The sequence below is a fragment of the Rhinolophus sinicus genome, chromosome 4 (assembly GCF_057876585.1).
Source record: "Rhinolophus sinicus isolate RSI-liver-muscle chromosome 4, RSI-T2T, whole genome shotgun sequence".
Taxonomy (NCBI): domain Eukaryota; kingdom Metazoa; phylum Chordata; class Mammalia; order Chiroptera; family Rhinolophidae; genus Rhinolophus; species Rhinolophus sinicus.
In genome coordinates, this window is record NC_142504.1 from 59,221,290 (window position 1) to 59,246,002 (window position 24,713).

At 41.3% G+C, this 24,713-nt stretch overlaps 1 long non-coding RNA gene and 1 pseudogene across 2 annotated transcripts in view; one reads left to right on the top strand and one right to left on the bottom strand.

The window, feature by feature from the left end:
- Positions 1-1,942: 1,942 nt before the first annotated feature.
- On the top strand, positions 1,943-20,272 carry LOC109437760 (E3 ISG15--protein ligase HERC5-like; annotated as a pseudogene).
- The window catches only part of LOC148758385 (uncharacterized), a 44,205-nt gene continuing 37,440 nt past the window's right edge, over positions 17,949-24,713 (bottom strand). For both annotated transcript variants that reach the window (XR_016021115.1, XR_016021116.1), the window contains one exon: positions 17,949-22,746. This is a non-coding gene — a long non-coding RNA (uncharacterized LOC148758385). The remainder of the gene's footprint in view (positions 22,747-24,713) is intronic.

Below are 24,713 nucleotides of genomic sequence, written 5' to 3' on the forward strand. Positions count from 1 at the left end.
ATGGATGGGACTTGATGCTATTTGGATGAGCTTAGAGGTTGGAGCCTAGGAGGGGCAGGTTGAGGTTAGGAGTGAGGAGTTCAGTTCTGGAAATGCTGACTCATAGACCTACATGGGACATCCAAGTGGAAATGTGGAGGAGGCAGTGAGATGCATTGGGCTGAGGAAGAGATGGGGTAGTTGGGTATGGGTCCCTCAAAGTAGCCTAGGCTAAAAATAGAGATTTCAGAGTAGCAATGGGTATGGATGTGAATAACATAACCCATGGGAAAAGTGTAGAAGTGCTGTATGCTTTCAATACACTATTTACTGAGAATAAATTATGTGCTAGGCATTGTTAGGTGCTGAGGATATAAGAAAAACAAGGCCTTTGGTCTCAAGAGCCTTACTATTTTTGGGGTAAATAACACATATGTAAGCGCGCGTGCGTGCACACATGAGAATTTAACTCAAATTTCCATCAAAGTGGAACTGGTTAAATAACGTATGGTACATCCAGTCAATGGAATAATATGTAGTAACTATAAAAAAAGAATGAGGGGTCAGCGCCGGGCTCCTAACACCGAAGGCCGTGGGTTCAATGCCCACAAGGGCCAGTGAGCTGCGCCCTCTACAGCTAAGATTGTGAACAACAGCTCTCCCTGGAGCTCGGCTGCTGTGAGCAGCCAGAGGTTGGCATGAGCTGCCGGGGGCTGCGGCGTGCCGCCGTGTGCCGCCATGAGCGGCCGGTGGCCAGTGTGAGTGGCCAGCAGACAGCGTGAGCTGCTGTGTGCTGCCGTATGCTGCCATGAGTGGCCGGTGGCCAGCGTGAGTGGCTGGCAACCATCGTGAGCGGCTGTGTGAGTGGTTGACCGACAACTGGCAACTGACTGCCTCAACTTGGGGGAGCACAAGGCTCATAATACCAGTGTGGGGACAGAGCCCCAGAAAGCAGTTTCCAGGCTCTCGGCCTCACATAGACAGGTGCTGGCTCAGGTAGTAAATGGCCATCAATTGTGATTGCATGGCCATCAGCTGTGGCTAGTTGGCCGTCAGCTGTAACCAGTGAGCCATTGGCCACTAATATAACTGCTGTGGCTACGCTAACAGAAAAAGAGAAGAATGGGGGCTAGCAAGAAGATGGCGGCTGGGCTGGCAAGTGTGGATCCAGCCTCCAGTGAGAGTATAGTGCCGCCAGAGAGAATATAGTGGTATGACTCCCCTACCTATGGCTCTGTGGGTGTTCCTTTTTGGCCTCACTATATCCTGCGTTCTTGTATGGGGAGCGGGACCAGAGACCCCGCAGGCCTCCCTGCACGACAAATGGCGCAGCGAGCAGGGTCTCCCGCACAACAACCAGCAAGGGCCAGGGAGCTGTGTCCTACACAACTAGACTGAGAAACAAAGACTTGAACCAGTGGGGGGGAGGCAGAAGAAGAGGGGGAAACAAAAAGAATGAGAGAAGCCGTGGCCCCCTGCCATGTCCTGGCCCTCTGCACCGCGGGCCTCTGCAGTGTGCTGCTGGGGAGAGCTGAGGTGAAGAGCCAGCCGTGCTGCACACGGGCATGTGGCAGTGCTGGAGCACGGCGTGCCTGGCTTCCAGGTGCACCAGCTGCCAGTGGAGCAAAGAGCATTAAGTTAGGGGGAAAAAAATGAAGTTACATTCCATGGACCAAGGAGCAGAGCACTTGCTGATTCAATCCACAGATGGAAAACCATTTGAGTACAACTATCATACAGAACATGCAAGGTTTCAAAGCACTTTATAAGAAAAAAAAAATTCAGATCACATGTGGAGATTATCATTCTCTTGCACTCTCAAAAGGTGAGCTTTTTGCATGGGGACAGAATTTACACCACCAGCTCAGAGTTGGAAAAATACTTGCCTCACCCCTGACACCAGATTGTGGAGCATCTCTCAGGAGTCCCCTTTTCTCAGATTTCTGTGGGAAAAGCCCACAGCATGGCTTTATCTATATCCAGAAACATTTACTCTTGGGGAAGAAATGATTTTGGATAACTAGGCCTGGGCCACATAGACATAAAGATTTTCCTTTCCTTAATGGAGCACTGGACAATGGGAAATTTTAATTTCTGGCTTGTGGTGGCTCTCACATCACCCTGCTCACAAAGGATGGGTGTGGGGGCAGAGCCCCAGAAAGTAGTTTACAGGCTCTCGGCCTCACGTGGAGGGGTGCTGGCTCGGGTAGTAGATGGCCATCAGCTGGGGCTGGTCGGCCGTCAGCTGTAGCCATTGAGCCATTAGCCACTAATATAACTGCTGCGGCTACGAAGGAGAGCCGAGGAGAGTGGAGGAGAGTGAAAGGGAGTCGTCGGTGGGTTGCAGACAAAACGGACAGCAGGTCGCACATCCAGTGAACCCAGCCTCCAGTGAGACCGTAGTGGTATGACTCCCCTACCTATGGTTCCGTGGGTGTTCCTTTTTGGCCTCACCATATCCTGCGTTCTTGTATGGGGAGCGGGAGCAGAGACCCCGCAGGCCTCCCCGCACGACAATGGGTGTCATGCAGGGTCTCAGCTCCTGCTCCCTGCACAAGAACGCAGGATATGGCGAGGCCAAAAAGGAACCCCAATAGGGCCATGGATAGGGGAGTCATACCACTATAGTCTCGCTGGCAGCTGGGTTGGAGACACAGGAAGCAGGAGCCACATGATCCGCAATTTTCCAGCCACTTGTCTGCCAACCAACAACCAAACAACCAACCCCTTGCTAACTGCAATCCACGCTTGCTAGCCACTATTCGCTGCTAGTGTAGCCACGGCAGTTATATTAGTGGCCAATGGCTCACTGGTTACAGCTGACAGCCAATTAACCACAGCTGATGGCCATCTGATGACTTGATGGCCATTTACTACCTGAGCCAGCACTTTTCCACGCGAGGCTGAGAGCCCGGAAACTGTACTCCTGGCTCTGTCCCCACAATGGGCCAGTGTTTACTTTTGATGCTAGAAGATATGGGCAATTCAGTCACAATTCAACACAGACTGAGTTAAGACCCTGTTTGGTGACTGAGCTCTTTGGGAACAGAGTGACCCAGATAGCATGTGGAAGGTGGAACACACTTGCCAATGTTTCTGATTTGGGAAAGGTCTTTTCTTTTGGTCCTGGAAAAACAACAACTAGGAAACGGCAGAACGCATAATCAGCTGATACCAGTTCCCATGAAATTGCCCTGACATGAAGAACTCAAATTGAAATCCGTATCTCAGAAAAGGAGTCAATAATGACTGCTGAAAGGGATCAAAGCATTTTGCTCTGAATGAAAAAAGAAAATGCCTATGTTAACCTGAGGACGAAAATTCCCACACTGAATGGATTGTAAAGAGGTAAATTGCTGATGTGGGGACTAAGCAGTGGCAAAATACAAAAAGGGAAATCAGAGACATTTTCATCTCCTGCTTGTCTGACTGGAAGTTTTGAAAAGGAAAGAGCTGTAGAAATGATGTTATTCATTTGGACTTAAATAAAGCAAGAAACACCTTTAAGGAGTTAACCCAAAAGGACTGGATTACTAATAGGATAACCACATGTCTCAGGGATAATCTGCTCAAAAATCATCCATTTCATTCTCCACACCAAAATACTTTAGAAGTTTTCTTCCTTCTCCTAGAGTGTCATGATGCATGATTTTAACCAACTGGGAGAGCCTGGTGGTTCCGTTTGCAGAGGCTGTTTGTAAAATGAGTGATAAATCTTCAGGGGTTCTGGAGGAATACTGGGCATCTCTGCAAGAATCTGCTTTCACCAAACTGGTTCAGATGTTTAGAAAAAGCCATCACTGCTCAACTGCATCATCAAACTGAAAGTACTGAGAATAACTGTCACATTAAGCTCTCTTAGAAATACTGAAAAGGCTGCACAGGGTAGACCAAATTAAATGTCAACTACCTGAAAATAATTTCAAAGTAAATTAACTCACACACTGGCTTGATTTTTATGGTGATGTATACAGAAGGTGCTCTTGGAAAATGAACTCAGAAATTTCAGTAGACATCCAATATCCTTTTTCTTTTTTAATTTATTGGGGTGACAATTGTTAGTAAAATTACATAGATTTCAGGTGTACAATTATGTATTACCTCATCTATAAATCCCATTGTGTGTTCACCACCCAGAGTCAGTACTCCTTCCATCACCATATATTTGATCCCCTTTACCCTCATCTCCCACCCCCCACCCCCCTTACCCTCTGGTAACCACTAAACTATTGTCTGTGTCTATGAGTTTTTGTTTCTCATTTGTTTGTCTTGTTCTTTTGTTGTTTTGGGTTTATATACCACATGTCAATGAAATCATATGGTTCCCTGCTTTTTCTGTCTGACTTATATCGCTCAGCATTAAACTCTCAAGATCCATCCATGTTGTCACAAATGTTCCTATATCATCTTTTCTTACCGCCGAATAGTATTCCATGGCGTATATATACCACAACTTCTTTATCCATTCATCTATCGAAGGATATTTTGGTTGTTTCCATGTCTTGGCCACTGTAAACAAAGCTGCAATGAGCAATGGAGCACACGTGTCTTTATGTATAAAGGTTTTCAGATTTTTTGGGTAGATACCCAGGAGAGGGATTGCTGGGTCATATGGCAATTCTATTCGTAATTTTTTGAGGAATCTCCACACTGCCTTCCATAATGGCTGCACCAGTCTGCATTCCCACCAACAGTGTATGAGGGTTCCTTTTCTCCACAGCCTCTCCAACACTTGTTACTATTTGTCTTGTTGATGATAGCCATTCTGACTGGGGTGAGGTGATATCCCATTGTGGTTTTGATTTGCATTTCTCTGATGATTAGTGATGTTGAGCATTTTTTCATATGTGTATTTGCCATTTGTATGTCCTCTTTGGAGAAATGTCTCTTCAAGTCCTCTGCCCATTTTTCAATTGGGTTGTTTGTTTTTTTGTTGTTGAGTTGCATGAGTTCCTTGTATATTTTGGATATAAGCCCCTTATCGGAGGCACTGTTTGCAAAAATCTTCTCCCATTCAGTTGGTTGCCTCTTTATTTTGTCGATGGTTTCTTTTGATGTGCAGAAGCTTTTAAGTTTCATATAGTCCCATTCATTTATTTTAGCTTTTACTTCCATTGCCTTTGGAGTCAAGTTCATAAAATGCTCTTTGAACCCAAGGTCCATAAGTTTAGTACCTACGTTTTCTTCTATGCAGTTTATTGTGTCAGGTCTTATGTTTAAGTCTTTGATCCATTTTGAATTAATTTTGGTACATGGTGACAAATAGCAGTCCAGTTTCATTCTTTTGCACGTAGCTATCCAATTCTCCCAGCACCATTTATTGAAGAGGCTGTCTTTGCTCCATTGTATGTTTTTAGCTTCTTTGTCAAAAATTATCTGTCCATATTTATGTGATTTTATTTCTGGGTTCTCAATTCTATTCCATTGGCCTACGTGTCTGTTTTTCTGCCAATACCATGCAGTTTTGATTATTGTAGCCCTGTAGTACAAGCTAAAGTCAGGGAGTGCGATACATCCAGTATTGTTCTTTTTTCTTAAGATTGCTTTGGCTATTCGGGGTCTTTTGTGGTTCCAAACAAATCTGATGATTCTTTGTTCTATTTCTTTAAAAAATGCCCTTGGGATTTTGATGGGGATTGCATTAAATCTGTGAATTGTTTTGGGTAATACGGCCATTTTAACTATGTTGATTCTTCCAATCCATGAGCACGGAATGTCTTTCCATTTCTTTCAAAAATGTCTTATAGTTTTCAGCATATACGTCCTTCACATCCTTGGTTAAGTTTATTCCTAGGTATTTTATTCTTTTTGCTGCAATTGCAAAAGGAATTGTTTTTTTGTTTGTTTGTTTGTTTTTAAATTTTTATTTTATTAAATTTATTGGGGTGACAATTGTTAGTAAAATTACATAGATTTCAGGTGTACAATTCTGTATTACATCATCTATAAATCCCATTGTGTGTTCATCACCCAGAGTCAGTTCTCCTTCCATCGCCATATATTCGATCCCCCTTACCCTCATCTCCCACCCCCCACCCCCCGCCCCCCTTACCCTCTGGCAACCACTAAACTATTGTCTGTGTCTATGAGTTTCTGTTTCTCATTTGTTTGTCTTGTTCTTTTGTTGTTTTTGGTTTATATACCACATATCAGTGAAATCACATGGTTCTCCGCTTTTTCTGTCTGACTTGTTTCGCTCAGCATTACTCTCTCAAGATCCATCCATGTTGTCACAAATGTTCCTATATCATCTTTTCTTGCTGCCGAATAGTATTCCATTGTGTATATATACCACAACTTCTTTATCCATTCATCTATCGAAGGACATTTTGGTTGTTTCCATGTCTTGGCCACCGTAAACAAAGCTGCAATGAACATTGGAGCACACGTGTCTTTATCTCTAAATGTTTTCAGATTTTTTGGGTAGATACCCAGGAGAGGGATTGCTGGGTCATATGGCAATTCTATTCGTAATTTTTTGAGGAACCTCCACACTGCCTTCCATAACGGCTGCACCAGTCTGCATTCCCACCAACAGTGTATGAGGGTTCCTTTTTCTCCACAGCCTCTACAACATTTGTTATTATTTGTCTTGTTGATGATAGCCATTCTGAGTGGGGTGAGGTGATATCTCATTGTGGTTTTGATTTGCATTTCTCTGATGATTAGTGATGTTGAGCATTTTTTCATATGTCTATTTGCCATTTGTATGTCCTCTTTGGAGAAATGTCTCTTCAAGTCCTCTGCCCATTTTTCAATTGGGTTGTTTGTTTTTTTGTTGTTGAGTTGCATGAGTTCCTTGTATATTCTGGATACTAGCCCCTTATCAGAGGCACTGTTTGCAAAAATCTTCTCCCATTCAGTTGGTGGCTTCTTTATTTTGTCAATGGTTTCTTTTGCTGTGCAGAAGCTTTTAAGTTTCATATAGTCCCATTCGTTTCTTTTAGCTTTTACTTCCATTGCCTTTGGAGTCAAGTTCATAAAATGCTCTTTGAACCCAAGGTCCATAAGTTTAGTACCTATGTTTTCTTCTATGCAGTTTATTGTGTCAGGTCTTATGCTTAAGTCTTTGATCCATTTTGAATTAACTTTGGTACATGGGGACAAATAGCAGTCCAGTTTCATTCTTTTGCACGTGGCTATCCAATTCTCCCAGCACCATTTATTGAAGAGGCTGTCTTTGCTCCATTGTATGTTTTTAGCTTCTTTGTCAAAAATTATCTGTCCATATTTGTGTGGTTTTATTTCTGGGTTCTCAATTCTATTCCATTGGTCTATGTGTCTGTTTTTCTGCCAATACCATGCTGTTTTGATTATTGTAGCCCTGTAGTACAAGCCAAAGTCAGGAAGTGTGATACCTCCATTATTGTTCTTTTTCCTTAAGATTGCTTTGGCTATTCGGGGTCTTTTGTGGTTCCAAACAAATCTGATGATTTTTTTGTTCTATTTCTTTAAAATATGCCATTGGGATTTTGATGGGGATTGCATTGAATCTGTATATTGCTTTGGGTAATATGGCCATTTTAACTACGTTGATTCTTCCAATCCATGAGCACGGAATGTCTTTCCATTTCTTTGTGTCTTCTTCAATTTCTTTCAAAAATGTCTTATAGTTTTCAGCATATAGGTCTTTCACATCCTTGGTTAAGTTTATTCCTAGGTATTTTATTCTTTTTGCTGCAATTGCAAAAGGAATTGTTTTTTGTATTTCTTTTTCTGAGATTTCATTGTTAGTATATAGGAAGGCAATGGACTTTTGTGCGTTGATTTTGTAGCCAGCGTCTTTACTGTATTCATTGATTGTTTCTAATAGCTTTTTGGTGGAGTCTTTAGGGTTTTCTATATATAGCATCATGTCATCTGCAAAGAGTGATAATTTAACTTCTTCATTCCCAATTTGGATGCCTTTTATTTCTTTCTCTTGCCTGATTGCTCTGGCAAGGACTTCCAACACGATGTTGAAAAGCAGAGGTGATAGGGGACATCCCTGTCGTGTTCCTGAACGTAGAGCAAAGGGCTTCAGTTTTTCTCCATTAATTATGAGATTAGCAGAGGGCTTGTCATATATGGCCTGTATTATGTTAAGGTATTTTCCTTCTATACCCATTTTATTAAGTGTTTTAATCATAAATGGATGTTGTATCTTGTCAAATGCTTTTTCTGCATCAATTGATAGAATCATATGATTTTTGTCCTTTATTTTGTTTATGTGATGTATCACATTGATGGATTTGCGTATGTTGAACCATCCTTGTGCCCCGGGGATGAACCCCACTTGGTCGTGATGAATAATCTTTTTAATGCATTGTTGTATTCGATTTGCTAGAATTTTATTTAGGATTTTTGCATCGGTATTCATTAGAGATATTGGTCTGTAGTTTTCTTTTTTTGTGCTGTCCTTACCAGGTTTTGGTATCAGGGTAATGTTGGCCTCATAAAATGAGTTAGGGAGTACTGTCTCTTCCTCAATTTTTTGGAAGAGTTTGTGCAGAATTGGTATTAGATCCTCTTTGAAGGTTTGGTAGAATTCACTAGTGAAGCCATCTGGTCCCGGACTTTTGCCTTTGGGAAGGTTTTGGATGACTGATTCAATTTCGTTACTGGTGATCGGTCTGTTTAGATTTTCCAGTTCTTCATGGTTCAGCCTTGGAAGGCTATATGTTTCTAAGAACTTGTCCATTTCTTCTAGGTTGTTGAATTTGGTGGCATATAGTCCTTCATAGTATTCTTGGAAGATCCTTTGTATTTCTGTGGTATCCGTGATAACTTCCCCTTTTACGTTTCTGATTTTGTTAATCAGTGTCTTCTCTCTTTTATCTTAGTAAGTCTAGCCAAACGTTTGTCAATTTTGTTAATCTTTTCAAAGAACCAGCTCTTTGTCATATTAATTTTTCTATTGTCTTTTTGTTCTCTATTTCATTTAGTTCTGCTCTAATTTTTGTTATTTCCTTTCTTCTGCTGACCTTGGATTTTACTTGTTCTTCTTTTTCTAGTTCTTTAAGGTGTAACATGAGGTTATTTATTTGGGAGTTTTCTTGTTTCTTGAGATAGGCCTGTAATTAGATAAATTTCCCTCTTAAAACTGCTTTCGCTGCATCCCAAAAATTTTGGTAGGATGTATTTTCATTGTCATTTGTTTCTATGTATCTTTTGATCTCTCCTCTAATTTCTTCTTTGACCCAGTCCTTCTTTAAAAGTATGTTGTTTAGTCTCCATGTATTTGTGTTTTTTCCCGCTTTCTTTTTACAGTTGATATCCAATTTCAAAGCCTTGTGATCAGAGAATATGCATGGTATGATTTCAATCTTCTTAAATTTGTTGAGACTGATTTTATGTCCCAATATATGGTCTATCCTTGAGAATGTTCCATGTACACTAGAAAAGAATGTATAGTCTGATGTTCTAGGATGAAGTGCTCTATAAATGTCAATTATGTCCATTTCATCTAATGTGTCATTTAGGGCTACTATTTCGTTATTTATTTTCTGTTTGGATGATCTATCCATAGCTGTCAATGATGTATTTAAGTCCCCTAGTATAATTGTGTTTTGGTCAATTTCTCCCTTTAGTTCTGTTAGTAGTTGCTTGGTGTATTTCGGTGCTCCCTGATTGGGGGCATAAATATTGATGACTGTTATGTCTTCTTGTTGTACAGTCCCCTTCACCATTATGAAATGTCCATCTTTGTCTCTTGTTATCTTTTTCACCTTGAAGTCTGTTTCATCTGATATCATTATGGCTACACCTGATTTTCTCTGGGTACCATTTGCTTGGAGTGTCAATTTCCACCCTTTCACTTTGAGTCTATGCTTGTCCTTGTAGCTGAGATGTGTCTCTTGGAGACAGCATATGGTTGGGTTTAGTTTTTTGATCCAGTCTGCTACTCTGTGCCTTTTTATTGGTGAGTTCAGTCCATTTACATTTAGGGTGATTATTGATATGTGAGGATTTCCTGTCATTCTATCTTTAGTTTTCTGGTAAGGCTGTGTCTCCATTGTTTCTTTGCCTTTTTGTTATTGTCTATTATTTCTGAGTGGTGGTATTCTATGATGTTTCCCTCTGTTTCTTCTTTTATTTCAGTATATATTTCAATTCTGGATTTATTTTGAGTGGTTACCCTTAAGTTTATGTAAAAGAAAGTTTGATATTTAGAGTATTCCATTTTCTTCAGCACGCTTACTTTCTCCATTCCCATATTCCGGTTCAGGCCTTTACTCTCCCCCTTTTTGAGTTTTGGTTGCCACAAATTCTTCCTGTTGATGGTGGTCGAATAGCCTCCTTTAGTATTTCTTGTAGTGCAGGTCGTGTATTAGAAAATTCCCTCAGCTTCTGTATGTCTGGAAAGGTCTTTATTCCTCCTTCATATCTAAAGGATATCTTTGCTGGATATATTATTCTTGGCTCATGGTTTCTCTCTTTCAATAGTTTGAATATTTGGTTCCACTCCCTCCTGGCTTGTAGAGTTTCTGCTGAAAAATCTGATGATAATCTAATGGGCTTTCCTTTGTAAGTTACCGTCTTCTTTTCCCTGGCTGCCTTGAGGATTCTTTCTTTGTCGTTGATTTTAGACAGCTTCAATACAATGTGCCTTGGAGAAGGTCTGTTGGGATTGAGGTAACTAGGTGTTCTATTTGCTTCTTGGATTCGAGGGTCCAGTTCTGTCCACAAATTTGGGAAGTTCTCATCGACAATTTGTTTGAATATATTCTCTGTTCCCTTCTCTCTTTCTTCTCCTTCTGGTATGCCCATTATTCTTATATTGCTCTTTCTGACGGAGTCAGAAAGTTCTTGTAGAGTTCTTTCATTTCTTTTAAGTCTCAAGTCTCTTTCTTCTTCTATTTGTGTCATTTCCAGGTTTCTATCTTCGATGTCACTGATTCTTTGCTCCATCTGGTCAATTCTACTACCTAAGCTGGTTATTTCATTCTTAATTTCTTCTATTGAGTTCTTAATCTCCAGAAATTCTATTTGGTTCTTTTTTAAGATTTCAATCTCTTTCGTAAAATGCTCATGCTGTTCTTTGATTGAGTTTCTGAGTTCATTTAACTGCCTATCTGTGTTTTCTTGTATCTCGTTGAGTTTTTTCAGAACTGCAGTCTTGAATTCTCTGTCATTTAAGTCACATATTTCTGTATCTTTAAGTGCCTTTTCTGGAGATTTTTCACTTTCTTTCTGAGCTATCTTGTTGCCTTGGTTATTCATGGCGATTACTGGTTTACTATTTCTCTTCCTAGACATCTACAGGAGTGACTTCTGCAACAGGTTGATAGAAAGCGGTCTGTCTTTTGTTTGCCAGTACTTGTTGGTAGAATGTTTTATTATTTCTCCAACTGCAACTTATTTTTCTTGTCCCACACGGTAGTGCTGTTTTCTCTGCACTATTCCAACTTCTCACACAATGGGGGGATTCCCTGGGAGACGGGCTTCTCCTCTGTTAATAGTTCGTCTAGGTCACAGGGCGCAGTGTCCCGGTGAGTATGCGGAGAGCTTTTGATGTTCCTGATTCAGAGCCCGTATATTTCAGCAGTTCTGTTTACTCCTGCAGGGATCCGCCCAGATAGGTGGGGTCAGGGGCGGGGTGAGTTGTGAGAGGTGGCCCAGAGCAATGGCGGCGACCACCACCACAGCCGGTCCTGCTTCTACAGCTCTCCCCTTTGCTGGAACTAGTTGGGCTGTGTATTTGTGTTTGCGGCCCACAGTTCTCAAAACAGCAAATTTTCTGTTGTTTTGATCTGACACTGCTACTGTTTCGCTTCTAGCACCGGGCAGGTGGGGGCGGGGCGAGCTCTGGGAGGGGAGGGGAAGGGGGCGGCTAGTCTCAGTGCCTAAGGCTCCGTTCTCTGCTCGGCAGTGCGGGCATAAACCACCGTTTTCAGCCTTTTTCCCTCAGTCTTTTCTCCGAGGTCTCTGCCGTGAGCGTTGGGTTCAGCCGTGTTGTATGCTGTCCCCTCAGCCCTGTGGGGCCCTGGCGAAGCCCTAGCAGTCCGAGTTCTTCCCTCTCCCGCAGCTGCGTTAGTTCCGGGAAGCAGCGGGCTCGGCGCACTGAGCTAGGTCTGCCTCCTGCGCCCGCGCGGCTCCGTCTCCGCGCACTTCTCCCTTTCCTCCTCCCTCCACTCGCGCGAATCTCCCACCTGTAGGTGATTTCAGTCGGTAGTGGGCCTCTTCGTCTTGCCTGTCTGCTGTGCAGGGAGTCCTTTGTGGAGTTTTTGCTGTTCGATTCTTTGTAAATTCCAGGGGAGCTTTACAGAGGCTCACCTCACGCCGCCATTTTTCCGGAAGTCACATCTGCATTTTTTTAGGAATTGTTTTTTGTATTTCTTTGTCTGACATTTCATTGTTAGTATATAGGAAAGCAATGGACTTTTGTACGTTGATTTTGTAGCCGGCAACTTTACTGTATTCGTTTATTGTTTCTAATAGCTTTTTGGTGGAGTCTAGGGTTTTCTATATGTAGCATCATGTCATCTGCAAAGAGTGACAATGTAACTTCTTCATTCCCAATTTGGACGCCTTTTATTTCTTTCTCTTGCCTGATTGCTCTGGCAAGGACTTCCAACACTATGTTGAAAAGCAGAGGTGATAGGGGACAGCCCTGTCGTGTTCCTGAACATAGAGCAAAGGGCTTCAGTGTTTCACCATTAATTATGAGATTAGCTGAGGGCTTGTCATATATGGCCTTTATTATATTAAGGTATTTTCCTTCTATACCTATTTTATTAAGTCTTTTAATCATAAATGGATGTTGTATCTTGTAAAATGCTTTTTCTGTATCAATTGATATAATCATATGATTTTTGTCCTTTATTTTGTTTATGTGATGTAGTACATTGATGGATTTGCGGATGTTGAACCATCCTTGTGCCCCGGGGATGAACCCCACTTGGTGGTGATGAATAATCATTTTAATGCATTGTTGCATTCGATTTGCTAGAATTTTGTTTAGGATTTTTGCATCTGTATTCATCACAGATATTGGTCTGTAGTTTTCTTTTTTTGTGTTGTCCTTACCAGGTTTTGGTATCAGGGTAACGTTGGCCTCATAAAATGAGTTAGGGAATACTGTCTCTTCTTCAATTTTTTGGAAGAGTTTGAGCAGGATTGGTATTAGATTGTCTTTGAAGGTTTGGTAGAATTCACTAGTGAAGCCATCTGGTCCCGGACTTTTATTTTTGGGAAGGTTTTGGATGACTGATTCAATTTCATTACTGGTGATCGGTCTGTTTAGGTTTTCCAGTTCTTCGTGGTTCAGCCTTGGATCAGCAGATTGGATGAAAAAACTAAACCCAACCATATGCTGTCTCCAAGAGACACATCTCAGCTAAGTTTCTAAGAACTTGTCCATTTCTTCTAGGTTATTGAATTTGGTGGCATATAGTCCTTCATAATATTTTTGGATGATCCTTTGTATTTCTGTGGTGTCTGTGATAACTTCCCCTTTTTCGTTTCTGATTTTGTTAATTAGTGTCTTCTCTCTTTTTATCTTAGTGAGTCTAGCAAAGGGTTTGTCAATTTTGTTAATCTTTTCAAAGAACCAGCTCTTTGGCACATTAATTTTTTCTATTGTCTTTTTGTTCTCTATTTCATTTAGTTCTGCTCTGATTTTTGTTATTTCCTTTCTTCAGCTGACCTTGGGTTTCACTTGTTCTTCTTTTTCTAGTTCTTTAAGGTGTAACAGGAGGTTATTTATTTGGGAGTCTTCTTGTTCCTTGAGATAGGCGTGTAATGATACAAATTTCCCTCTTAAAACTGCTTTTGCTGCATCCCCAAAATTTTGGTAGGATGTATTTTCATGGTCATTTGTTTCTATATATCTTTTGATCTCTCGTCTAATTTCTTCTTTGACCTGGAAGTTCTTTAAAAGTAAGTTGTTTAATCTCCATGTATTTGTGTTTTTCCCTGCTTTCTTTTTGCAGTTGATATCCAATTTCAAAGCCCTGTGATCAGAGTTATGTTTGGTATGATTTCAATCTTCTTAAATTTGCTGAGGCTGATTTCATGTCCCAGTATATGGTCTATCCTTGAGAATGTTCCATGTACACTAGAAAAGAATGCATAGTCTGATGTTTTAGGATGAACTGCTCTATATATGTCAGTTATGTCCATTTCATCTAATGTGTCATTTAGGCCTGCTATTTCGTTATTTATTTTCTGTTTGGATGATCTGTCCATAGCTGTCAATGATGTATTTAAGTCCCCTAGTATAATTGTGTTTTGGTCAATTTCTCCCTTTAGTTCTGTTAGTAGTTGATTGGTATATTTCGGTGCTCCCCGATTGGGGGCATAAATATTGATGACTGTTATGGCTTCTTGTTGTGTAGTCTCCTTTACCATTATGAAGTGTCCATCTTTGTCTCTTGTTATCTTTTTCATGCTGAAGTCTGTTTCATCTGATATCATTATGGCTACACCTGATTTTCTCTGGGTACCATTTGCTTGGAGTGTCAATTCCACCCTTTCACTTTGAGTCTATGCTTGTCCTTGTAGCTGAGATGTGTCTCTTGCAGACAGCATATGGTTGGGTTTAGTTTTTTGATCCAATCTGCTACTCTGTGCCTTTTTATTGGTGAGTTCAGTCCATTTACATTTAGGGTGATTATTGATATGTGAGGATTTCCTGTCATTCTATCTTTAGTTTTCTGGTAAGGCCATGTCTCCATTGTTTCTTTGCCTTTTTGTTGCTGTCTGTTATTTCTGTGTGGTGGTATTCTATGATGTTTCCCTCTGTTTCTTCTTTTATTACACTATATATTTCAGTTCTGGATTTTGTTTGAGTGGTGACCCTTAAGTTTATGTAAAAGAAAGTTTGATATTTAGAGTATTCCATTTTCTTCAGCACGCTTACTTTCTCCATTCCCATGTTCCGGTTCAGGCCTTTACTCTCCCCTTTTTATGTTTCGGTTGCCACAAATTGTCCCTGTTGATGGTGGTCGAATAGCCTCCTTTAGTATTTCTTGTAGTGCAGGTCGTGTATTAGAAAATTCCCTTAGCTTCTGTATGTCTGGAAAGGTCTTTATTCCTTCTTCATATCTAAAGGATATCTTTCCTGGATATATTATTCTTGGCTCATAATTTCTCTCTTTCAATAGTTTGAATATTTGGTTCCACTCCCTTCTGGCTTGTAGAGTTTCTGCTTAAAAATCTGATGATAATCTACTGGGCTTTCCTTTGTAGGTTACCGTCTTCTTTTCCCTGGCTGCCTTGAGGATTCTTTCTTTGTCGTTGATTTTAGACAGCTTCAATACAATATGCCTTGGAGAAGGCCTGTTGGGATTGAGGTAATTAGGTGTTCTATTTGCTTCTTGGATTCGAGGATCCAGTTCTGTCCACAAGTTTGGGAAGTTCTCATCGACAATTTGTTTGAATATATTCTCTGTTCCCTTCTCTCTTTCTTCTCCTTCTGGTCTGCCCATTATTCTTATATTGCTCTTTCTGATGGATTCAGAAAGTTCTTGTAGAGTTCTTTCATTTCTTTCAAGTCTCAAGTCTCTTTCTTCTTCAATGTGTGTCATTTCCAGGTTTCTATCTTCGATGTCACTGATTCTTTGTTCCATCTGTTCAACTCTACTACCTGAGGTGGTTATTTCGTTCTTAATTTCTTCTATTGAGTTCTTAATCTCCAGAAATTCTATTTGGTTCTTTTTTAAGATTTCAATCTCTTTAGTAAAATGCTCATGCTGTTCTTTGATTGAGTTTCTGAGTTCCTTTAACTGCCTATCTGTGTTTTCTTGTATCTCGTTGAGTTTTTTCAGAACTGCAATCTTGAATTCTCTGTCATTTAAGTCACATATTTCTGTATCTTTAAGTGCCTTCTCTGGAGATTTTTCACTTTCTTTCTGAGCTATCTTGTTGCCTTGGTTATTCATGGCGATTACTGGTTTACTATTTCTCTTCCTAGACATCTACAGGAGTGGCTTCTGCAACAGGTTAATAGGAAGAGGTCTTTCTTTTGTTTTCCAGTACTTGTTGGTAGAATGTGTTTTTTTTTCTCCGATTGCAGCCTTTTTCTTTTCTCTCTCTCACATGGTAGTACTATGTGTTCTCTGCACTATTCCAGCTTCTCACACAATGGGGGGATTCCCTGGGAGACGGGCTTCTCCTCTGTTAATAGTTCGCCTGGGTCACAGGGCGCAGTGTCCGTGTGGGTATGCGGAGAGTTTTTGAAGTTCCAAAGCTCTTCCTGCACCAGATTCAGAGCCCGTGTGTTTCAGCAGTTCTGTTTACTCCTGCAGGGATCCGCCCAGGTAGGTGGGGCCAGAGGCGGGGTGAGTAGTGAGAGGTGGTCCAGAGCAATGGCGGCGACCACCACCACAGCGGGTTCTGCTGCCACAGCTCCCTCCCCTTTGCCGGAACTAGTTGGGCTGCGAATCTGTGTCTGCGGTGCACAGTTCTCAGAACTGCAAATATTCTGTTCTTTTGATCTGACACTGCTACTGTTCTGCTTCTAGCACCGGGCAGGTGGGGGCGGGGCGAGCTCTGGGCGGGTTAGAAGGGGGCGGCTAGTCTCAGTGCCTAAGGTCCGTTGTCTGCGCGGCAGTAAGGGCTTAAACCACCGTTTTCAGCCTTCTTCCCTCAGTCTTTTCTGTGAGGTCTCTGCTGTGAGCATTGGGTGCAGCTGTGTTATATGCTGCGCCCTCAGCCCTGTGGGCCATAAATGGAGCCCTAGCAGTCCGAGTTCTTCCCTCTCCCGCAGCTGCGGTAGTTCTGGGAAGCAGCGAGATCGGAGCACTGAGCTAGGTCTGCGTCCTGCACACTCGCGCCTCCGTCTCCGCACTTCTTCCTTCCCTCCCCCTCTTGCACGATTCTCCACTTGTAGGTGAGTTCAGTAGTGGGCCTCTTCATCTTGCCTGTCTGCTGTGCAGGGAGTCCTTTGTGGAGTTACTGTTGTTCGATTCGTTGTAAATTCCAGGGGAGCTTTACAGAGGCTCACTTCACGCTGCCATTTTGATGATGTCTCCCCAATATCCTCTTATATTCAGTCATTTTCCATTTATCTTGATAGTCTGTCAAAAATTCAACTACTATATGCAGACTCACTTTTAAAAATACAGGACAAAAAAGAGCTTGTATGTAGTTGCTTGGAATTGTGGAACACAGAGGGTTCAGTTTAGCTTTGCTGCCCACCTTTAACAGTCAGAAAGAGTCACTTGATTGAGGGTGATTTGAGTCAGCTAAATGAATTGGAGAGTGAAGATCTGAGGAGTGAGTTAATGCTTTCATTTAGTGATGAAATTGAACATGACTTTGGAGAACTCAAAGCAGAGTTTGTCCACTGTTTGAAGAGATGACCCGGCCAGAATATGGGATGTTCATGTGTCCTAAAAAGGCTTCCTACAATTGGTTTCCTATCAAGCCTAAATTTGAGAAGAAGAGGTATTTCTTCTTTGGGGTTCCATGTGGACTTTCCCTGTTTAATTGCAATGTTGCCAACATCACTTTTCCCCTGACTCTGTTTAAGAAACTTTTAGACCAAATACCATCATTGGAAGACTTTACAGAACTCAGTTCTATTTTTGGAAAGAATTTGCCAACACTTCTGGATGATGAAAATGATGACTTTGGAGAAGTATTTTATACCCTTTTGAATGTGCATTGGAACAACAATGATGGAGACTTAATTCCTAATGAAGTTGCATAATTGTTGACCAGACTAACAAACAGTGTTTCTAAGTGTGTCAGTTATATTTTGAACATCTCTGTAAAGGCAGCTTACAAAGAATTTCAAAGAGGATTTTACAAAGTGTGTGACAAGGCGATTACTGAGTTGTACCATCATCTTGAAGAACTAAAGTATGTGATTATTGGAAATACAGACTATGACCTGGAAACTTTTGAAAATAATGCTCATTACAAACAAGGATATGACCATTCACATCCCGCCATAGTGATGTTCTGGAAGGCTTTACAACAGATTGACTTTGAAGGAAAAGAAGAAATTCAATTGTGTTTCTTACAGGAACTGACAATTCAAAAACTTTTCTAATTAAAGTTTATTGGGGTGACAATGGTTAGTAAAGTTACATAGGTTTCAAGTGTACTGTTCTGTAATACATCATCTATATATCACATTGCCTGTTCACCATCCAGTGTCAGTTCTCCTTGTATCACCATATATTTGATCCTGTTTATCCTCATCTAGCAACCCCCTCATGCCTTACCCTCTGGTAAACACTAAACTCTTGTCTATGTCTATGAGTTTTTGTTTCTTTATTTGTTTTTCTTGTTCCTTTGTTGCTTTCAGTTTTATATCCCACATATCAGTGAAATCATACGCTTCTCGACTTTTTCTGTCTGACTTATTTTGCTTAGCATAATAATCTCAAGACCCATCCACGTAGTCACACTATTTCATCTTTTCTTATGCAGAATAGTATTCCATTATGTATATATATCACATCTTCTTTACCTAGTCATCTATTGAAGGACACTTTGGTTGTTTCCATGTCTTGGCCATTGTAAATAAAGCTGCAATGAACAATGGAGCACATACAACTTTACGGATAAATGTTTTCAGATTTTTGGGGTATATACCCAGGAGAGGGATTGCTGGGTTACATGGGAAATCTAGTCTTAATTTTTTGAGGAACCTCCATACTGCCTTCCATAGCGGCTGCACCAGTCTGCATTCCCACCAACAGTGTATGAGGGTTCATTTTTCTCCACAGGCTTTCCAACACTGGTTATTATTTGTCTTATTGATGATAGCCATTCTAACTAGTGTGAGGTGATATTTCATTGTGGTTTTTATTTGTATTTCTCTGATGATTAGTGATGTTGAGCATCTTTTTCATATGTCTATTGGCTGTCTGTATGTCCTCTTTGGAGAAATGTCTCTTCAGGTCCTCTGCCCATTTTTTAATGGGACTGTTTGTTTTTTTGTTGTTGAGTTATATGAGTTCCTTATATATTTTGGATATTAGCCAGATGACATGATGCTATGTGTAGAAAACCCTAAAGACTCCACCAGAAAGCTATTAGAAACCATAAATGAATACAGTAAAGTTGCTGGCTGCAAAATCAATGTACAAAAATCCATTGCATTCCTATATACCAATAATGAAATCTCAGAGAAAGAAATTTAAAAAACAATTCCTTTTGCAATTGCAACAAAAAGAATAAAATACCTCGGAATAAACTTAACCAAGGATGTGAAAGACCTATAAACTGAAAATGATAAGACATTTTTAAAAGAAATTGAAGAAGACACAAAGAAATGGAAAGACATTCTGTGCTCATGGATTGGAAGAATCAACGTAGTTAAATGGCCATATTACCCAAAACAATATACAAATTTAATGCAATCCCCATCAAAATCCCAGTGGCATTTTTTAAAGGAATAGAATAAAAAATCATCAGATTTATATGGAACCACAAAAGACCCCGAATAGCCAAAGCAATCCTAAGAAAAAAGAACAATAATGGAGGTATCACACACCCTGACTTTAGCTTGTACTACAGAGCAACAATAATCAAAACAGTATGGTATTGGCAGGAAAACAGACCCACAGATCAATGGAATAGAATTGAGAACCCAGAAATAAATCCACATAAATAAGGACACAAAATTTTTGACCAAGAAGCCAAAAACATACCATGGAGAAAAGACAGCCTCTTCAATAAATGGTGCTGGGAGAATTGGAAAGCCATGTGTGAAAGAATGAAACTGGACTGCTATCTGTCACCGTGTACAAAATTAACTCAAAATGGATCAAAGATCTAAACATAAGACCTGAAACAATAAACTGCATAGAAGAAAACATATGTATTAAACTTATGTACCTGGGGTTCAAAGAGGATTTTATGAATTTGACCTCAAAGGCAAGGGATGTAATAGCTAAAATAAATGAATGAGACTATGTCAAACTAAAAAGCTTCTGCACAGCAAAAGAAACCATCAACAAAATAAAGAGGAAACTAACCGAATGGGAGAAGATTTTTGCAAACAACGCCTCTGATAAGGGGCTAATATCCAAAATGTAGAAGAAAGTCATACAACTCAACAACAATAAAAAACAAACAATCCAATTAAAAAATGGGCAGAGAACCTGAATAGACATTTCTCAAGAAAAAGTTTTAAACTACATGAAAATAACATTTTGCTGTCCTGAAAATCTGAATGAAAAAGATCCCTTAAGAGCACAGACATATTTTAGTGTCCTCTACCTCCCTGAATATTCTACAATGGAAAGAGTGGAAGAAGCATTTCAAGTAGCCATCAACAATAACAGACGATTTGGCTGACCTTACCTTACACCCTTTACCCCTTCTTGGAAATATTTTCAAAATTAAAATTAACTCAATTTATTAACATAAAAAAAGAATGAGAGAATTCTCTACATATTGATATGGAAATATCTCCAAGAGATAGTATTAAGTGATAAAGCAAGATACAGAAAACTATATAACATATGTCCCCTTCTTTGAAAAAAAAAAAATAGTGAGGGTGGAATAAGAATATACTTCAGCAAATAAAACATGTGATTATCTGGTATATCAATTAAGACTTAATCAGAGAAGTCTGAATAAGGAATTAATGGTTGGGGTTAGACCTTATACTTGTTGGAGAAAGTCTATTTGGGCTGTTGCTTCTGTGTCCAGTGTTGAGCCCAACATCAATCAGGAAGAAAAGCTGGATGTGGACCCCATGAGCATAAGTAGAACTCACATGGACCAGTTGAAACCCATGTCTGTCTCTCACATCCCACTTCGGTGCCATGCATGGGTGACCTGCATCCGAATCCGGTGCCCTTCACCACAGAGCTGCACACATGCTTGGCCAGGATTCAGAGAAGCTCAAGGGGGAGTTCTGATCAGGGTTGCAGGAGATGTGGGTCTGGGTGCTGCCCCAAGCCAAGCAGACAAGCAGATCAGTGATACCATGCACAAGCTGCCCCACTGTCTGCTACCCTGCATGATTTTCAGAGTGTAAATCATATGACAGCTGTTTTACTTTTGCCTTTCAAATCTCATGTAAAGTTCTCTTATGACCAACATGAATACAGATCCATATAAAGAAGAGAAGGAAATGTAGTCATAGCTTAGTTGATGCACTACAAAGCCACCATACCCAATGAAGGGGGTAGGGGTGGGAGCTAGATTTTCAGTGCACATCTGTTATATAATCTTTAAGTTTTAACCATGAGTTGGTATTAACTGTCAAATATTTAAATTAAAAAGTCCATAAAGGAATAAATGGGATGCAGATGATAAGATGGTGTTATGGAACAGTGATAGAAGTTGGATGAGAGGTGATATTAGACACAGGTGGTAAGAAAGGCTCTCTGAGGACGTGACATTTGAGTAGAGACCTGTTGACAAGATGGAGCCAGCGTGTTGAGAATACTTGAGCAAAAATGTTATAAGTAGAGGGAACAGCAAGGGCAAAACCTTGTGTAAACAAAGTGTCCTGTTCAAGAAGAGCAAAGAAGCCAGTACGGTTGAAGCAGGGAGAGGGAGGGAGAAAGTGCGAAGAGGTGAGGTAGAGAAATGGGCAGAACCAGATCATATAGGGTCTCATAGGTCATGGTAAAGCCTTTGAAATATATACCACATGTGATAAGAAACCCCAGAACATTTTAAGCAGTGAGAGAAAGTATGTGTGTCATGTGTGAGGTGTGTCTCCCTTCACAGGTCACTTACAGTGCAGCACCTTTTCTGGCCACCACCCTCTCTTCTGTTCCCATGGTAAAATCCATAGCCCTGGTAGACCCCTGCCACAGCCCCATGACACTGCTTGCTTAATGTCTGTTTATTCATCTGCTCCTTGTCTAGACTGGGGAGCTCTTCAAGAATCAGCCTGCTCTGATCTCCCTTGATGTCCCCAGCATCCCACTGGGCATTGACAAGCCTCACCACATGATCGAACAATTCTGAGTAGTGGGAAATGTTGAATTACTCTCTGACACAGCTTTGCATGATTTATGAAGTTGTATGGGGTTTCCTATTTAAACATGTCCAGTTTTGCTCAAAGGTTCCTCCCTTGATAGTTTCTATTAATTCAGGAGTCACTCACTGGCAGTCCCTCCATACCTGCTCTACTCTTCCTTCCCTTCTTGGGACTTGCCCTGACCCCTAGCACCCAGCCTGGGCCCCAGTGTATGAGCAACTCACTTGAGTTCTCTGGATCTCAATTTCCTTATTCTAAAATAGTATTAATAACCCCAACTCTCTGAGTTATTAAAATAAAAAGATGTCAAATTGATTTAAGAAGCGTTCAATCACATGTAAGGGAACGACTGAAGTTATACGTTAATTGCTGGGGGAGATAAATCTCAGGTTGTGGCTTCAGGCACTTTTCTGCTGGATGTGGTAAAGGAAACAACGGTTCATTCATTTATTCATTCATAAGTAAGTAAGTAAGTAATCAGTCCTCAGCTTCTAGGACAACCCTAGGGCCACAGAGAAGAACAAGCCACAGTAGGTCCCAGTGTGTGTGTGTACATGTGGCTGAGGGAGCACCCACAAAAAGACAACCACACATCACTCTAGATTATCTTCCTCTTCCCACAATTCTAGACAAGGGCTGCTTTCCAGAGCCTTTCTGCACACAAGGCTGCAATGTAGCCTTCTGCTCACAGTGACCCTTTCAGGAAACGGCACTATATCAGCTCCAGGGAAATCAGGGCCAATTAACTCTCAAGTCTAGGTCTTTTTGGGGTGAAAGGAGGCAGATCTTTTGAAAGAACGAATAATTTTTCTCTATGGAGAAAGAATAAGACATGTCTGCAATTGCTAGAGGACTTCTTGTCACCTTGAGAGCAGGAAGTAAAGCTAAAGTCAAAACAGAGTAAAACAAAGAGATGGTGAGAAACATATCTTAGTGACAAAATTTGGGGAACTTGTACCCAGCAATGGTTGAATTGACCAGCCCACCTCCCCGCCATTTCCCTCACCCTACCTATCTCCACTCCACCCTCCAGACTTTAACACTTGCTTAACGGAAAGTCACAGCCACACTCACGGGCTGGTCTCAGCAGGAGCTGCAACAGCTTCATGGCCCATGTCCTGGCTGAGTGGACTCACTGGGGCTTTGGCTCTCCTACTGCCTGCCCTGAAGAGTCAGGTAATACAGCCCAGAAATGTGGGGAGTAAACTTTGACCAATGGGACTCAGGATTTGGGGAGGAGCTGAGAGATGAAGTCTGTGCTTTTGCCTTTCCCCCGTGTACTGTTCCATATGGCCTCCCTGGAGATATCTCATGGGACTAAAGTTGTCAGAATTAGCAAGTAAAAATATTCATACTAAAACATTCTTTGTGTTCATCTGGAATTCAGATTGAATTGGGTGTCCTATGTTGATCTGGCAGCCTTGTATGAGACCCAATAACCAGCTGTGCTTGTTGAGACTGTGGCCAGGATGATAACCCAGTATCTTGTATTGATTTTCCCTTCTCCCCTCTGTCCTTTGCCCTTGCTACCCAGATTGAACGCCACAATAAAGTGGCAACATGATAAGCTTGGCCCCAGGCTTTGTTTTCTAGAGATCCAAGCTAAGACAAGGCCGTTCATGTTAGCGTCCTGATGAAAACTTAGCCCGTTTCTTTTTCTGTGGAATGAGGATGATAATTCCCACCCACTGACAGCTTAGGATGGATAAAGAGGTCAGATGACCTTATGAAGGGCAAAGTAGTAACACCAGAGCAAATAGATCACTGTACTCACCTGGAAGAGAGGCGGTTGAGTCCCAGAGGTGCCCCTGCCAATTGAATTAATGGGACTGGAACACAAGGTTGCTATCCCTTCAGAGGCTATAGATTCCTTCTGTATTCTCTCCCCTGGCTCCATTTTATCAGACCACTGTACCTGACTGTTTCAGACTTTGCACTGCAAATTAACAATCACATGGGGACCAGGGAACCCTGCTTCCATCAAGTCATTCTTTCTACAGTGTTGATTGAAGCCCTCTTCTGATTCCAGCCCGACAATTTCATGGTGGTTCAGCCTGCCTTTACCTAAGCAACACATGCCCCTCCCTATGTGCGCCTCTGGTCTTCTTTGTCTAAAATGGTCCTACCATGGCCTTCAAGGCCCTACATCATCTGGCTTTGTCTATCTTTCATTTATTTATTTATTCATTTAATAAACCTGGCTTGAGAATTTATTGTGTGGCAGGCACTGTTCTGAGCACTAGAGAGAGAGCAGTGAACAAAACAAAATTCCCTGCTCTTATGGAACTTACATTCTAGTGGCAGACTGTCGTGCAGGGAGGCCTGCAGGGTTTCTGCTCCCGCTCCCCACATAAGAACGCAGGATATGGTGAGGCCAAAAAGGAACACCCACGGAGCCATAAGTAGGGGAGTCATATCACTATATTCTCGCTGGCGGCACTATACTCTCTCTGGAGGCTGGATCCACACTGTCCGCAACCAGCCATCCTAACTGCAATCCGCGCTTGCCAGCCACCATCTTCTTGCTAGCCTCCACCTTCTGCTAGCGTAGCCACAGCAGTTATATTAGTGGCCAATGGCTCACTGGTTACAGCTGACAGCCAACTAGCCATAGCTGACGGCCATGCAATGACAGTTGATGGCCATTTACTACCTGAGCCAGCACCTGTCTATGTGAGGCTGAGAGCCTGGAAACTGCTTTTTGGGGTTCTGTCCCCACACAGACACAGAAAGTAAGCCTTGTAAATAAGTGAAAAATATAGTATATTAGATGGTAATAAGTATGATGAAGAAAAACAAAGCAGGGAATTGGAGTGACTAATGATCCTGCCCCCACCTCGTCTTATTCTCT